Genomic DNA, 18,032 nt, shown 5'->3' with positions numbered 1-18,032 from the left:
AAAGGAAACAACATGATACTAAAATTGAAAAATAAGATTGTAGGGAAGTAATAATGAAATTTTTGAAAAAGGAACTACCTAATGCTCGACCTATTAACTTTATATCCTAGTTCTCGACGTTCCATATCTTCCTATGTATGGTAATGTCCTCAATAAGTTGTAGGTGATCCATGTCCTGCCTAACAATAGACAATTTCTCACACCTCTCCATTAGGGCATGTGTGTCTTTTCTTCACATGTCCGAACCATATTTGTTGCGCCTCTTACATCTTATCCACCACGGAAGTCACTCCCACCTTATCTCAAATAACTACTTTTATGATCCTATCTCACCTAATATGTCTATACATCCATCTCAACATCCTCATATTTACTCTCGTGTCATAGATATGCGAAGAGTTCTTGATCGACCAATTAACACTCTGCCCTATACATATACATTGCTAGTCTGACCACTTCATATAAATTTACCTTTAAGACTTGATGGAACATTCTTATAACATAAAACACATGATGTGAGCTTTCATTTCATCCACCTCACTCCAATACAATATGTATCATCATCAATCATTTCATTTCCTTGAATTATTGATCTCAGATACTTAAAACTTTCCTAACTTGCGTCTCAATCCTTGCTTCTACATCAGCCGCATGAATTACATCATGGTAATTTAGCAATAACTTATATTATTGCTAATTCTTTTTACTATTTTCCGTATTGTTTTACCGATTATGCATAATTACAACACAATCTTAAAACAAGCATAATTTATTTATCATCATTAAAAACATACTCAATATTCACTCTAATATACGTGTACCATGTTAAATGTGTGTGTTTAGTTTGCAAGAAAAATCCAAAAATACTTGTTTATTTGTGCTAAAAGTAACAAGCCAAAGCTTTTGGCATAGTAACAAAAATCTGATTAGATTTAGTTTGGGTTGCTTTATTGAGTTTTGACCAAGACTACCATGGAGTTATTTTTTGTGGTAGAAAGTAAAGTCACTTTTTTGAAAACAAATTCTCTAAATAACTTTGTGCTTATAGGCTAGCTAATTCCTTTCCTTTTAATTAATTCTTCTTCTTATCCACACTTTTAATTTGTATCTTCTCCTTTTTTTTAAATATATAAAAAAGGCCAAACACATAAACAACCCCTTTAACTTGTCCACATTTTTCATTTTGGCACTTTATCTTTGTCTTGTTCCATTTTAACCCTTGAACTCTATTTTTTATGTTCCATTTTAACACGAAATACTATTTTTATGATTTATTTATTTATATATATATTCTTCAATTGCAACTTCTTATTTTAAATCGACATGTGTCATTTAATTTTAGTTAAAAAATTAAAAATTAACAAAAAAAATTCTTTTAAAAAAATAATAATTTCTTTTTAAGAATGTTATGTATTTTTGTGTGAAAAATAACCGACGAAATTGTGTTGGTTTTCTTTCTTTAAAATCACCGACAAAACCTAACAAAGTCAGTCGAGTTTTAACATTGTTTAGTATCGTTATTAACAATGAACAAGAGTCTTTTTTTAGTAGTGTTAATAACAAAGTCAGTCGAGTCTTTTTGAAGATGGATTTTTTTATTCGTATTGATTTATATTAAAAATTAAAAGTGAGTATTTGCATTAAATTTAGATAGCCTAGATGATGAGAAAAAATAAATAAGTAGTGTTATTTAATTTAATTGAATGTTTAAGAAAGAAAATCAAAGAACTTTGTCAATTTATTTTCATGCAAAAATACAGAGAAATATCAAAAAATAATATTATTGTTTGAAAATATTTATGTTCGTTCGAGAATATTTAATTTTTTTAATTAACAGGCACACTTCTATTTTTTTAAAATAAAAAATTACAATTGAAGAACATAAATAAAAACAAATTATAAAAATTAGTTTAAGTGTTTAAATGGTATAGAAAAAATGGAGTTTAAGGGTTAAAATGGAACATGGCTTAGTTGGAGTGCCAAAATGAAAAATGAGGGCAAGTTTGAGGGGCTGTATATGTGTTTGGCCTATAAAAAAAGGTCATTTACATAATTTGAAGTTAAAAGAGGATGAGGAATCTCTGTAGCACCTTGTTGGTGAGGATTCAATTCCCATCATCTTCATTTTTCCTTTCCTTATCTCCAAATTTTATTTTTTTTTAAACAAAAAAAAGTTAAAAGGGGACATAGTATAAATTTAAAATTACATGAAAATTTCAAAAGATTTTCAAATGTTTGATTTAATCCAGACTTTAGTTAAATCATATTGGATAGAACACAATAAAAGAAAAGATTTACATAAGTGATAACTACCAGTTGAAAATAAGTTCAAACTTATACTTTTAAATATATATATATATATATATATATATATGGTTTACAATTTTTTTAAAAATTATTATGATGATATGATATTATGAGTATGAGTTTAATTGAAGAAATGAGGATTCATTTAGTTCATCTTACATTATTAGAAACAAATGTTTTTCCTATCATAAACAATTGAAAAATTTATGTTATAAACTATTATTTTTTTCACCGAACAATTCACTTAGGAAATGCATAGTAAGAAATAAATTCTCACGAAAATATTAGAACACTTACTAATTTTTTTTGTGAAAATATTATTATTTTATTTTTTCTTACTAATTTAATTAAAGTTTCTATGAATATAACGACAAACAATTTTATGAAAAATAATAATTTTATAATAGTGTTAATTTGTTTGGAATTGGAGCATAGTTATTGTTGTCGTTGTTTATATGATTTCAAGCTCCACCACAATGTGGAAAAGAAATGAAGTGGACTCATTAATTCTCAGACTTGTAATAAAGAAGAAAAAAGTTAGTGCTTATATGATATTGTGGTGGAGAATATGGATATAAAGTGTTAAAATTGACAAATCAACTCACTCTTTGGACAAAGTCATAGTAAATATTCGGTCAATATACCTCGCCACCGCCCATCTAAATATTTTTGTACTTCTAATTTATTTCCTCTTAGGGCAGGGATATTTTTTGGTGGGTGGATAGAACTTTATTTCCATGTATGATCTCCCAATTTTCTTTGTCAACTTTCATAAAAAGTTGGAATCTAGTGCCTTCCCCAATTGCATTTTCTCTTATATAATAAGAGGGAATCGAGGTAATTAATCTTAGTTGACGTGTCCGCTTCAATATTAACTATCTTTTTTTCTCTTATTATATAAGAGGGAGTTGAGGTGTAGAAGACACGTTGATGTATTTACTTTAGCCTCAACACCAGTTGAGGTGAATCAGACACATCAATGTATTTGCTTTAGCCTCAATTCTCTATTTTGAAAATCTCTTATTATATAAGAGGAAGTTGAGGTGAAGTAGGCACGTCTTCATTGACATGTTTGTTTCAGCCTCAACTCTCTTTTTTTCTCTTATTATATAAGAGGGAGTTGAGGTGTAGCAGACACATTGATGTTGATTGAGGGTAAAAGGTCAAAAATACCTTTCTAGGAACATATGAAGACCATAAAAATTAAAGAAAACAACCTTTTAATGAATCTCATCGACTAAATCTGCGATCTGGAGGTCTCATTGCTGAAATAGTTAGTGGTTAGCCAAATGGAGCTTTAGAGAAATAGACAGAGGCTTAAGGTTTTCAGGACAATCCAATGATCTAATTCGGCGATTAATTAACTTATTCGGCGAGTCGCCAAATGTGCAGATGTTCTCGCCGAATTTCCCAATCCGGACATGTTCCAGTAAAATGACCATAACCTTTTACTCCAAACTCGAAATAAGAAAAACTTGATGGGTGTTGGAAAGAAGACTCATATACCTTTAATTTGATATGTCATAAGCCACCTAATTCATTACATGCTGAGAGATAAGTTGGCCTAAGTAGAATTTTATATCAAAACTCAATCGGTAAGGAAGTTTTCAACTCAACTTTGTGCTAGGGCAATCTTATGACCTTAATTCATCTCCAAATTTATTCCCATACTAATTAAAGAATTGACCTTAACACCTATGCACAATCAAGAATCACTCCGTACCAATTTATATACAAATGAAGAATGGTTCGGATCTTAGCTTAGAAAATTTTGAGATGCTACATTTTAGTTTGTTTTTAATTTTTAAATTCATATCTTTTAATTATAGCGTTATTACTTGAATGTTGTTGATATTTGTGTAAACTTTTGCAACTTCTTAGATTAGAAAAAATAGGACACTCAATGAGCCCTCTCACATTAGGTTTTCGAGAAAAAAAGAGTGATGATTTACAACCACACAAATATATATAATTTATTATAGAACAAACATTATCAACACGATTTAAAATCTACCAATATTAATAATATTTATCGAATATTTACTTTACACTTAATGAGATAATTTATAACCACACAAATATATATAACTTATTTTAAAATATCAAAATTTTAAACTATTTAAAATTTTTATAAACAAATATTAGGCTCATGCACCACCAGGATTAAATAGTATAAAGTGAAGAAAATTCAAGGGAAGTAAATTACAGAAAATAAGTCCATTTTCTGGTGTTTTGTTAACAATATTTAGAGGTTCTCAATGTTGATATTCACTTTAATTTAGGTCAAACAAATGAATTAAGTTGGAATTAGTTTTTTTGTCGACAAGGTAATGTTAGTTGTGCTCTAATTACACGACAAAGAATCTTACCGACATCGATATAGTGTAAATCCGTTGGAATCTTTCTTTTTTACCACTAATAAATTGCGTTATCCATAAATAAATAGAGACATTGATCATCGAGCTTTGAATATGAAAAAAAATCTTTAATATATAGCAATTGCTCCTAAATATTGTTAGAATATACTATTAACCATGCGTTTTGATATAGTATTATTATTGAACAATTGTTTATTCATTTGTTCAATTGAATAAAGCGTTACATTATATAGATCAATTTGTCATATATGTGTCCTTAACTTATATAGTAGATGATTTGGTGTATAGAGTTTAAGGTTATACACAGAAGATTAAATCATCGGTTCTTATAAGTTAAAAGTTATAGTTCACAATTGTAGATGGAAGTTTGGACAAAACCATCAGAAAGATTGTAGCACGAGATTAAATGTAATTTATCTTGATTATGAGAATGGTATAATTCTAAGTTCTCATGCTAGTGCATTTTGTATGTATTTAACGGGACCGAGCAGAGATAGATGTTTTAGACTGACTGATAAAAATATATTCTCTAAACTGTTAAATATACTTATATTCTTAATCTTGATATAACGATTATGATCTGTATATATTAATTATCATTTTGATTTATTAAAAGATGAGATTCTGAGATGGGTCAATATGTCTGGTAGATTGGATGATGATAATATATATTGGTGAAATAAGTAGTTAGTTGATGGAATCGATGTCTCAATATAGAGATTGATGATACACCTTTTTATGAGAAACTTATAAGTTTTCATGTGTAAATCCGACCGGTAGATTTATGAATCTGGCACATAAAATAATTTAAGTATTGCTCTAAAGGAAATTAATCATTGAATTAAATTCATCAGTAATTTAATTTATTGATTAGTATCTGTTATCTTAACATGAGGAATTACATAAGTGTTTAATGGTGAATTTCGAAATATAAATAGAGGAGTGCAATTACAAATTTTTAGTGGAATGATTTGTAATTTATTATGGTAAGAATAATTTCAAATTAATTATTTGAAATTATTTCCATAATAGGAAGCCTCAGTAATAAATTTTGTGGTCCCTCCAGTGCCCAATTTAACTAGAACTCAGAATCTTATTTTTTGGTGAAAAAAAAAGGATCTTGAAAGAAAAGGAATTCTCTTTGGACTAGGAAGACATCTCTATAAGTAGGGATTCTTCTAACCTAGAAAGAAAATTCAGTATTCTATACAATACTTGTCCACCCAAGTATTGAGATAGTTCAATTGTTAATTGGGATCGCTGTAGAAGACTGTAGAGCTGGAGTCGGGTTTACTTCAAGATATCTGCACACGCTTCAAGAGAGTGGCTGCTGGCTGTTTTCAAATATATGTTGGGTGTAATTTTCTTATAATTTCACATGTATGTATGCTGGCTGTTTTCTTATATTAATGGAAGCCAAAGTTTCACTTATTAATGTAAGTAATATCTTTGTGGGGTATTGGAAATTAATATGAGTGATTGGTTGAAGTTTTTGTATGCACGTGATTGGCCGGCAGTGAATGGGTCATAGTTAATTAATTGGGATATTCTCTTCATTATATATGTGATTTCTCATATGTTTAACTATATGTGTGAAATTTTATACTGATGAACTGGAACTTTTTGTCGCAAATTTTTCTTTCTGGAAAATTTTTGTATAAAATTCAAGAGAAAATAAAATGGTGATGATGATTCTTTTCTTTAATTACCAAGATTAAATAGTAATGAAGTATTAAATTTATGTGTTGGCTTAGATCTTCCTCCCCATCAGATGAATTTAATACAAGTCACTACGTATTTAATCGCTATTTTGATAATCTGTATTAACTCTCCTAAACTAAGGAATATATGATTGGATCAATGTAACTAGAGGATTTTTACTAGACTTAAACTAACAGTAGACTCTCCATCTGAGTTAGGTCTGTATAAGTTATGGAGTGACTAATCGTCATTATATATGTATATTGTATGAGTAGTTCTCCAATCCCATCGATTGACTATTCAAGATGCATGAATGTATATGATGAGTTTGAATGTAACTATTCAATGTTTATATGACTGTTTGATTGATCTATTGTAACTTTTTCTTCAATCTCAGATTCAACATGTCTCCTTTTATTCCCCTTAGTACTATTTTGGGTCAAAACAAACTAGAGGGTTCCAACTATGTTGATTGGAGGAGAAATCTCGACCTCGTGTTAACTGCTAAAGAGTATAAGTTTGTACTCAATGAGGAATGTCCACTGAAACCAGATGAACAATTTAGTGATGAGGATAAGCTAACTTATCAGAAATGGCGCAAAACTGATGAGATGGCGCGATGCTACATTCTGGCTTCAATGTCAAATAGGTTGCAACATCAACATCAAGCTATGTTGTCTGCTTTTGAAATTTTGGAAATCTCAAACAAATGTTTGGAGACCAGGGTCGATTAGCTAAGCAGACTTCCATGAGAACTCTCATGAACACTAAGATGGTAGAAGGCACTCTTGTTAGAGACCATGTTATGAAGATGATAAGTCTTCTGGATGAACTAGAGGTCTTGGGGGTTGAAATTGACAATGACTCTCAAGTTGAGATAATATTGCAGTATCTGCCTAGTACTTTTCAACAGTTTTGCCTAAATTATAATATGAATAAGATGAGTCTTTCTTTGGCACAATTGTTGAATGAGCTGCAGGCAATAGAGACACTTGTCAAAAAGGCACCGTCCATGGCACTAAATGTTGAGAAAGGTTCTACTTTTAAACCGCAAGGTGGACAGAAGAAGAAAAGGGCTCACAAAGCTAAGGTAATTGCACCTCCAACTGGGGGAGTGAAAAAGTCTAAGGGCAAGTGTTTTCATTGCAAGATGTCAGACCATTGGAAGGCATATTGTCCAGATTTCTTAGCTAAGAAGAAAAACAACCCAGGTAACTCACTTTCACTTGTCGTTGAAACATTTTTAGCGACTGTTTCTACCACTTCATGGTGTGTAGATTCAGGAGCCACTGATCATATTTACACTACTTTGTAGGGGTTTCAAGAAACGTGCAAGTTGATTAGAGGTGAAGTTAGCGTTTTTCAAGCAGATAGTTCAGCAGCTCCAGTTTTAGCATTAGAAAATATTACTTTTTCGTTTGATAGTGGTAGAGTTTTAATTTTAAAAGACGTTTTATATGCACCTGCTATTAGAAGAAATTTAATTTCAGTTTCTAAAATTTTGAGAGATGGTTATGATGTTAATTTTTCTGATAACGATTGTGTTATTAGCTATAATAAACATCTTGTCTCTGCTGGTACATTAATTAATGGTCTTTTTATTATTAATGTCTCTCCAAAACTACAACAAACCGTAGAACTGAATAATATTAACCTTTTGAGAAAAAGAAAGTGTTCTTCTGATTTTAATGAGACTTATCTATGGCACTTGCTTCTATGTCATATAAACCTAGATAGGATTTCAAGGTTGGTTCGAGATGGACCTTTAGGTTCATTAAAAGTGGAGGCACTATCAACATGTGAATCTTGTTTAAAAGGAAAAATGACTAAGAGACATTTTCCCTCAAAAGGAAACAGAGTTAATGATAAACTAGAGTTACTTCATTCTGATTTGTGTGGCCCGATGAACATTCAAGCGAGAGGTGGGTATGAGTACTTCGTGACTTTCATTGATGACTACTCAAAATATGGATATATTTATTTGTTACCCATAAGTCTGAATGCTTTGAGAAATTCAGAGTTTAAGGCTGAAACGGAGAAACGACATGGAAAATATATCAAGTCATTGCGATCTGATCGTGGTGGCGAATACTTCTCTAATGAGTTCATTAGTTACTTATCAGAACAATGAATTACATCTCAAATGTCTGCACCTAGAACGCCACAACAGAATGGTGTAGTAGAAAGAAAAAACATAACTCTTTTAGAAATGGTTTGATCAATGATGAGTTACTTTGATTTGCCTTATTTGTTTTGGGGATATGCATTAGAAATTGCAAATTACATTATGAACTTAGTTCCTTCTAAATATGTTCCTTTGACACCCATTGAACTGTGGACTGGGCACAAATCTTGTTTGAAACATGTTCGAGTTTGGGGATGTCCAGCACATGTGCTGCAAGAGAAGGCAGAAAAATTAGAACCTAAAACAGAAGTATGTGTTTTTATTGGATACCCTAAAAGAACGAAATGTGGTATATTTTATAATCCTAAAGAAAAGAAGGTCTTTGTGACTACCAATGCCAAGTTTCTGGAAAAGGATTTTTTAGCAAACCATATTCCTAGAAGTAAACTAGTTTTACAGGAATTAAGCAAAGAGATAACAAATTAGTCTACTGAAAATAATGGAAACCAAATTCAAACCCCATATGTTGGAGTTAACATACCATTGCATTGTAGTAGTGGGAGATATGTTAATAAACGTATATTCCACAAGTACAAGTTCCTGAAAATTCATTGCATCAAGGTAGTGGGAATAATAATGAGCATATTGTATTAGAGGAAGAAGTTGTTGATATCTCTGCACCGCAAGGTGCTGAAGATAACATAGACACTCAAGATCCTACAAATGATGTGGTTCCACTACAAGATCATAATAATGCAAATCTCTCTGAACCTACTCCTGCAATTGTAGTGTCTCGTCATAGTGGGAGAGTGATAAGAAAATTACTTCGTTATGCACTCTTGGGAGAGTCTTTTGACAGAATCCCTGAAGAGTCGAATACCGAACCTGTGAATTACAATGAAGCACTATAAGATGAAGATGCAAAAAAATAGATCATTGCTATGAAATCATAAATGGAGTCCATGTACTCCAATAAAGTATGGGATATTGTAGAACCACCTGTAGATGGAATCAAACCCATTGGATGCAAGTGGATCTATAAGAAAAAAAATGAGTAGGTGGAAAAGTGCAAACTTACAAAGCTAGACTTGTTGCAAAATGGTTTACTCAAAAAGAAGGGATCGATTATAAGAAAACTTTTTCGATAGTAGTCATGCTTAAGTCTATTAGAATTCTCTTATCCATTGCTGCTCATTATGATTATGATATTTGGCAAATGGATGTCAAGACAACTTTCCTTAATGGAAGTCTTGATGAAAGCATATTTATACGACAACCAGACGGTTTCATAGAAAAAGGAAAAGAACACATGTTGTGCAATCTTAAAAGATCCATTTATGGATTAAAGCAAGCTTCTAGGGCATGGAACGCTTTCTTTGACAATGCAGTCAAGACTTTTGGTTTTGAGCAATGTCTTGATGAGTCTTGTGTGTACAAAAAGTGGAATGGGGATAAAGTGGTGTTTTTGGTATTATATGTAGATGATATCTTGCTCATAGGAAATAATATGGGCTTGATGAATTCAATTAAGGAATGGTTGTCCACTAATTTGATACGAAAGATTTGGGAGAAGCTGCTCATATCCTTGAGATTAAAGTTCTATGTGATCGTAAGAAAAAGATGTTAGATTTATCTCAAGCTCTTTATATTGATACAATTCTTACCAGGTTTAGCATGCATGATTCCAAGAAAAGATTTCTTCCTTTCAGACATGAAATTCTCTATCTAAGGATCAATGCCCTAAGACAGATGAGGAAACATAAAACATGAAGACAGTTCCTTATGCGTCAGCTGTAGGAAATCTCATGTATGCGATGTTGTGCACTAGACCTGATATATGTTTTGCCGTATGCATGGTTAGCATATATTAGTCTAATCCTGAACGAAAACACTGGACAACAATTAAGCATATAATCAAGTACCTGAAAAGGACTAGGGATTACAAGTTAGTCTATCATTCGAATGAGTTGGTGCCCATAGGGTACACAAACTTGGATTTCCAGTCTGATATATGCTCTAGAAAGTCGACCTCATGAAATGTGTTTACTTTTGGAGGTGGAGCCATTGTTTGGAGAAGCATCAAGCAAACATGTATTGCTGATTCTACCATGGAAGCCGAATATGTAGCTACCTCTGAGGTAGCTAAGGAAGTAGTGTGGCTCAGAAACTTTCTGAAAGACTTAGCGGTTGTTCCTGCAATAGAAATGCCACTCACAATGTTTTGTGATAATAGTGGAGCAGTTGCAAATTCAAAGGAACCACAAAGTCATAAGAAGGCAAAGCACATTGAGCGAAAGTACCATTTGATTCGAGACATAGTACAAAGAGGAGATGTGATGATGGCGAAGATTGCATCAAAGGACAACCTGGCAGACCCTTTCACAAAAGTTTTACCGCAAAAGTCTTTTGATAGACATGTTGAAGGAATTGGTGTTAGAGTTGTAGGTGCATGGTTATGAGTCTAAGTGGGAGATTGTTAGGATATACTATTAACCATGCGTTTTGATATAGTATTATTATTGAACAATTGTTTATTCATTTATTCAATTCAATAAAGTGTTACATTATATAGATCAATTTGTCATATATGTGTCCTTAACTTATATAGTAGATGATTTGGTATATAGAGTTTAAGCTTATACACATAAGATTAAATCATCGGTTCTTATAAGTTAAAAGTTATAGTTCACAATCGTAGATGGAAATTTGGACAAAGCCATCAAAAAGATTGTAGAACGAGATTAAATGTAATTTATCTTGATTATGAGAATGGTATAATTCTAAGTTCTCGTGCTAGTGCATTTTGTATGTATTGAACGGGACCGAGCAGAGATAGATGTTTTAGATTGACTGATAAAAATATATTCTCTATAATGTTAAATGTACTTATATTCTTAATCTTGATATAACGATTATGATCTGTATATATTAATTATCATTTTAGATTTATTAAAATGTGAGATTCTGAGATGGGTCAATATGCTTGATAGATTGGATGATGATAATATATATTGGTGAAATAATTAGTTAGTTGATGGAATCGATGTCTCAATATAGAGATTGATGATACACCTTTTTATGAGAAACTTATAAGTTTTCATGTGTAAACTCGGCCGGTAAATTTATGAATTTGGCACATAAAATAAGTTAAGTATTGCTCTAAAGGAAATTAATCATTGAATTAAATTCGTCAGTAATTTAATTTATTGATTAGTATATGTAATCTTAACATGGGGAATTACATAAGTGTTTAATGGTGAATTTCGAAATATAAATAGAGGAGTGCAATTACAAATTTTTAGTGGAATGATTTGTAATTTATTATGGTAAGAATAATTTCAAATTAATTATTTGAAATTATTTCCATAATAGGAAGCCTCAGTAATAAATTTTGTGGTCCCTCCAGTGCCCAATTTAACTAGAACTCAGAATCTTATTTTCTGGTAAAAAGAAAAAAGATCTTGAAAGAAAAAGGAATTCTCTTTGGATTAGGAAGACATCTCTATAAGTAGGGATTCTTCCAACCTAGAAAGAAAATTCAGTATTCTATACAATACTTGCCCACCCAAGTATTGAGAGAGTTCAATTGTTAATTGGGATCGATGTAGAAGACCGTAGAGCTGGAGTCGAATTTACTTCAAGATATCTACACACGCTTCAAGAGGTAATCTTGAGTTAATTTTCAGCATACTTTGTATGTGATAAGTATTTGTGATTGTTGTCTATACTCATGCAAGATGTATGATTTTGGAATGCTTCCACTGTGTATGCTATTTTCTAACAAATATGCTATGTGAATTTGATTAGTCGTGCTCTAATACAAGTAACAAATCTATACCATGTGAATTTAAATTAATCGAGCTTCAATAATATCGAGCACCAAAAAATAATAATCTAATAGTCAGTTTAGACCACATGACAAAAGTTAAGTGACTGGACTTAAAGTAACACTACATGGTCGTTTAATTCTGCGGACATGCACCTACACATGTTGGTACAGAGTTTTGTTAAGTTGAATGGATTATTTCATTTGTTATCATATCTATTTGGTTAATCATTCTAAAAGTCGAATCTTAAAAATTAAATATATGTGATTTAGGGAGAGGGGCACAAATAGTCGTTTGAGGACCTTTTAATTAAGGAATAGTTGAAATTTACATTGTTTTTATAGTTTTAACGTAAACTTCAGATCTTTAAATTTTAAATTTTAAATTTGAGTATGAAGTTCGAATGCAACTAAAATAAGACAGGAGTTATGTTCGATTCTAATAGTCAACTTCAGATTGAAGGTTTGAAGTTTTAGCAAATTAAAATATCAGACTCAAAGGTTTGAAGAAGGAAATGAGAAGGAACGATCCACAATTTGTGAAATTTGGCTAAAGTCTAAACGAATCGTCTTAAAATAGCTAGCTGATGTTATTTCTATAGTTATTTGTCATACGTGTTGGTGAGACTATTTACTTACAAGTCATGGTGGATGTCATTATATTTTTTTCAATTGAAACATGGCATGACGAAATAATTGAAATGCATGTAAGTTGATCTAAACACTAATTGTAAAATATTGATCGTTGAAATATTGTCCCAAGTATAGTGAGTGAGTACTTGAGATCTTATTGAAGATTTTGTTTTGTCAAGATTATGGTGAGGCCCCATTGTGGGTATTCCTTTTGGATAAAACAAGGCAAAAGTAGAGATCATACTTGTCAGCAGTCACTTGCTACTCTCCAATTTGCAGCCTCGTCCTCTTTCCATTTTAATGACAAAACATGATGAATTGACCTCACCTCTTGGAGCCATATTTCAACTCACTTGTCGTGCTTTACAAGAACTAATAATAACCCCTCCTCCCCTCCCTTCACGTGCAGACACGTGGAATTTTTTTTTGATAGCAGTGAGATTCGACCTCAGGATCTTTGCTTGCTCTGATATCATGTTGAAGTGTGTGACTATCTCATCTAAAAACTTAAGCTATTAGAGATACACACTTTTATTGACGGAAAAAAGGATAAATATACCCTCGAATTGTCATAAATGGTGCGTCAATGCCCTTCGTTATACTTTTGATTGTATATACCCTTACAGTTAATATTTTGGAATGTATATACCCTTAGAATAAACGGAAGGACACGTGCCATGATCTCAACGGTCTATCCAAATTTAATTTAGTTCTTACCCATAATTAAAAAAAAATCCACCCATCTTTCACAATTTTAACCCATTCATAACCCAAATTGTAACCAAAAGCACCCAAAATCGAAAGATAAGTTAGGTAAGATAATCAAAACTCTCAAATTCCTCTTTTCTTAACTTCTACAACAAAGACTTATTTCAAACATTTAGATTTGAACAACTTTTTTTTTAATCGAAATTTTGACCGATTGGGCCAGGTATTTATTTATATGAAATCAAAAAACAAAATAAGCCAAATAAATTTGTTTGGCTAACCAAGATCCAAAATGTAAAGTACCAGAAAATGCTAAAATCTGAAATTGGAAATAATATACAAGTTATTGTCGGCTCTTCCACTTCCACTTTGAACCAAAATGGTTTTTCTCCACATTCTTGATGTTATGGAATGAAAGAAACTAGAAAGAGAAATTAAAAAGAGAATGAATGATAACTCTCTGTATTGATTCTTGCATTGATTCAAATAGAAGAGTACATCCCTATTTATAAATAATTACGGAGAATCCTTCTTAAAGGAGAATCCTAATCCTTCTTAAAGGAGAATCCTTCTAGATTCTAAACTAAAATAAAACTAAATATTTTGCAATTAATGTAAACCCTAGACTTGAAAAAAAATTAAATATTATAAAATATTTTTAGACTAAAAAGAAAAAGTAAAAAGATTTTACCAAATTTCAACGTTCCCCCTCAAACTCAAGTTGGTATAACTAACTTGAGTTTGAACACTTAATTATTCTTCAAAAATATCTTCTAATAGAATTCATCCTCACATTCTTCTTCTACTAATAATGCTTGTGATTTATCTTGAGTGTCTTTGAACTTGCACACTTTTGTAACATCACCTGTTTGTTTGCAACTTCCGCATACTGCATCAGATCTCCACCAACAGAATTTTTCCAAATGTGTTTTCTTTTTGCAATATTTGCAAGGAGGATAATCAACTTTTCTTTTTTGATAGTTTGCATAAAAGATACCTTTAACAATTTTATCTTGTCTGAAAGCTCTTCTTTGTTCTTGTGCTTGAAGAGCACTTACCAATTCAAAAAGAGAGATGATAGAGAGATCTTTAGACTCTTCCAAAGCAGAGATTTTAGACTCAAATCTCTCGGGAATAGTTACAAGAATCTTTTCAACTATTCTATTATCTTTAAAATCCTCACCACGCAACCTGATTCTGTTGACAATCAAGGAAATTATGTCAGAATAATTAGTGATAGTCTCACCCTCTTGCATCCTAAGAGATTCAAAATCTCTTTTCAAATTCAGAATTTGATTTTGTCTGCCTCGTTCACTTCCTCGGTATTCCTTCTCAAGTTTTCCCAAGCTTCTTTTGTTGTCTCACATGCAATGATTTTAGAAAAGATTGAATCTGCAACTGAATTTTGAATTACAATTTGGCTTTGTGATTTTTGATTTTCTCTTCCGAGTGAAGTTTGATTTTTGTTGTATGAGTTTGTCTTCCATTATAACTTCCCACAAATCATAAGCCTCAAGATAAGACTTCATCTTAACTGCCCAAATTTGATAATTTTCACCATTGAAGGTTTGTGGGGCATTGAAAGAAAGAGTATTGATTGTCATGGTTTGAAAAATAAGGTTTAAAATAATATAGATTGAAAATTGGTTAAAAGTAGCCCTGCGTTAAAAATAAAAGCAGCGGTTAAAATTGGTCCTGCATTAAAAATAAAAGCACGGGTTAAAAGTGGGTTGAAAATAGATATGAATTAAAAGTGGTTGAAAATTCTTCTTCAACGAACTCACAGATCCACTAAGATCAATGTAAGGCTCTGATACCACTGTTATGGAATGGAAGAAACTAGAAACAGAAATTAAAAAGAAAATGAATGATAACTCTTTGTATTGATTCTTGCATTGATTCAAATAGAAGAGTACATCCACATTTATAAATAATTAAGGAGAATCCTTCTTAAAGGATAATCCTAATCCTTCTTAAAGGAGAATCCTTCTAGATTCTAAACTAAAATAAAATTAAATATTTTGCAATTAATGTAAACCCTAGACTTGAAAGAAAATTAAATACTATAAAATATTTTTAGACTAAAAAGAAAAAGTAAAAAGATTCTACCAAATTTCAACACTTGATTGTTCCTCCATGGAATCGTCCTTTTGAGAGGAGCCGATATGTTGATGTTGAAGATCTTTGTTCCGGTGGTCACTTGAAGGTGGTCTTCTCCGATTTGAACAACATTTCAAAGGAAGAAGAAGAGAAATTTTTTTTTCCAGAAACCCTTTGGACAATTTCTTATTCTTCATCTTCTTCAACAAAAAAACCTTTGTAGAATATTTCGATTAATTTGGCTGAAATCACTCATAAAGATTTTGATTTTGAATGTATGAAATTGAAAAAACATGATGAAACTCAAATCCCTTAATTCAATTTCACTTATAAAACAACCACCAAGTCTTAATCTCTTCCCCACACTCAATCCATCATAAAGTCACTTTTAACTTTCCACAACTTCTGATATTTTTCTAACTTTTATTGCATATCCAGCTTTTCATGCCTCTGGGAACACAGAACAAGCACCATGATTGAACAGAAACTAGAGAGTGAAGCAGCTCACAAGTTGTTTGTGCTGAAAAGGTGAACAACGGCGATGCTAAGACCGAAGAAGTGTAAAATCAGATGGTGTTTGTTCATCTGTTATTCACGGGGCTCGAAGGACTAGAATTTAAAGAATCAATTTGTGGGAGAACTACACGAGTGGGTGTTTAAGTTAGGTTAGATTGGGGAAGAAGAAGAGGATTTTTAACCAGATTATGGATGGGTTAAAATTATGAAAAATGGGTGGGTCTTTTTTTTAAATTGTGGGTAAAAATTAAATTAAATTTGGCTAGGCCTTTAAGATTATGACACGTGTCCCTCCGTCTATCCCAAGGGTATATACGTTCCGAAATATTGATGGTAAGGATATACACAACCCGAAAATATAACTAAGGGTATTGACATACCATTTATGATAGTTCGGGGGTATATTTGTCTTTTTTTTCCCTTTATTGATTAATGATATTTTTCAACAAGAAGCTCATACTTGGATTTCAATTGTATTTTACATTCTACTGAAAGAATGTATTGTTAAAAAACTTATGACTGCACCAACTACAAGAAAAGAACTCAGTATAGTCAAGTCAATATGGTTAGAATAAGTCCATATAATGTTTTATTTGGTTTTAGACTCTATTATGATCGTTTTATAGTTTTAAATTGTAATTTAGATAAATGTTTATTTACTAATTTGTTCTTATTAATTAAATGTTGGAAAGTTAAATTTGATGACTAGTATTTCAGTAAATTTTACAAAAATAGTTACTTATAGAAAAATTACTTCATTTATTTTCTCTTGATTTAATAAAATGGATAAGTAACAGAAAAAAAATTGTTTTTAGAAAGGTGATTTACACAAATAGAATCTTTTGGTGTCACTATTTAAGACTTAACCTAGTTAACAAAATAGTGCAAAAAAATAACCATTTAGCCAAAAGTTAAAGCAAATTTTTTAGTGTGCTACCTGGATGTTTTATTTCATATTGGGCAACACTTTCTTAACAATAAGTTCTGGTGATTATCAAAATTTTGGTTCCAAATCATGATGAATCATTAGTATTTCAGTCAGAAGACTTGTCTTAATACCAAGTTAGGGTAATCATTACAATTTTGACGAGAAAATAGTCTAAAACCTTCTCAATCTATATTTAAAATTTCAACTACACACTCCAACTTCACGGATGATCTATCACCCCTTAAACTATTTTAAAGCTAAATTATTTGCTCCCTAATGCTGAGGTGACAAAAAAAGTATAGTTCACTTTTTCAAAGATTGGGGAGTCATTTGGCCATTTTCTCAATTTTTGAAATGGAAACTTTAATTTTAAAAGAATTCCCTTTTTCATATTGATTTTCTAAATGTTTTAAAGCTACCTTTTACTCTATTGTGTTTTATTTATTTTCATTTCTTTCTTCTTCTTCAACACTTTGCCGGAAAATAAAAGAGAATATTCCGATTGAAGACCACGATCCACAATATTTCTTAGTGCATATATATTTCACAGTTTATAGCCTTAATCTGCGAAAAAAAGATAGATTAATTAAACTTGATTTTGTACTTCAGAAGAAGTGATAAATTCATGATGCTATTTGCTTAAAGGGAAGAAAAGACTACATATTATATATTAGGTGGCAGGGCCGCGTGCATGTCACTGCCTAACCCAAATTTGGGTGTGACATTTAAAGGGGTATATATTCCACTTTAAAAATGTTTAGGGGTAATTAAAGGATTCCCGTTAAGTATAAGTGCGTAGTTGAGAATTGA

The 18,032-nt window shown here is 31.3% G+C and overlaps 1 protein-coding gene and 1 pseudogene across 2 annotated transcripts in view; one reads left to right on the top strand and one right to left on the bottom strand.

Annotated features, from left to right (window-relative positions):
• LOC125858923 (uncharacterized protein At4g15545) overlaps positions 1-18,032 on the bottom strand; it is a 954,564-nt gene that overhangs the window by 809,325 nt on the left and 127,207 nt on the right. The window lies entirely within an intron of this gene.
• Positions 6,791-7,701, top strand: LOC125868443 (uncharacterized; annotated as a pseudogene).

Source organism: Solanum stenotomum, chromosome 1 (assembly GCF_019186545.1).
Source record: "Solanum stenotomum isolate F172 chromosome 1, ASM1918654v1, whole genome shotgun sequence".
NCBI lineage: Eukaryota > Viridiplantae > Streptophyta > Magnoliopsida > Solanales > Solanaceae > Solanum > Solanum stenotomum.
The sequence above is the reverse complement of the archived record's forward strand: the minus strand, read 5'-3'. Positions and strand labels throughout refer to the sequence as shown.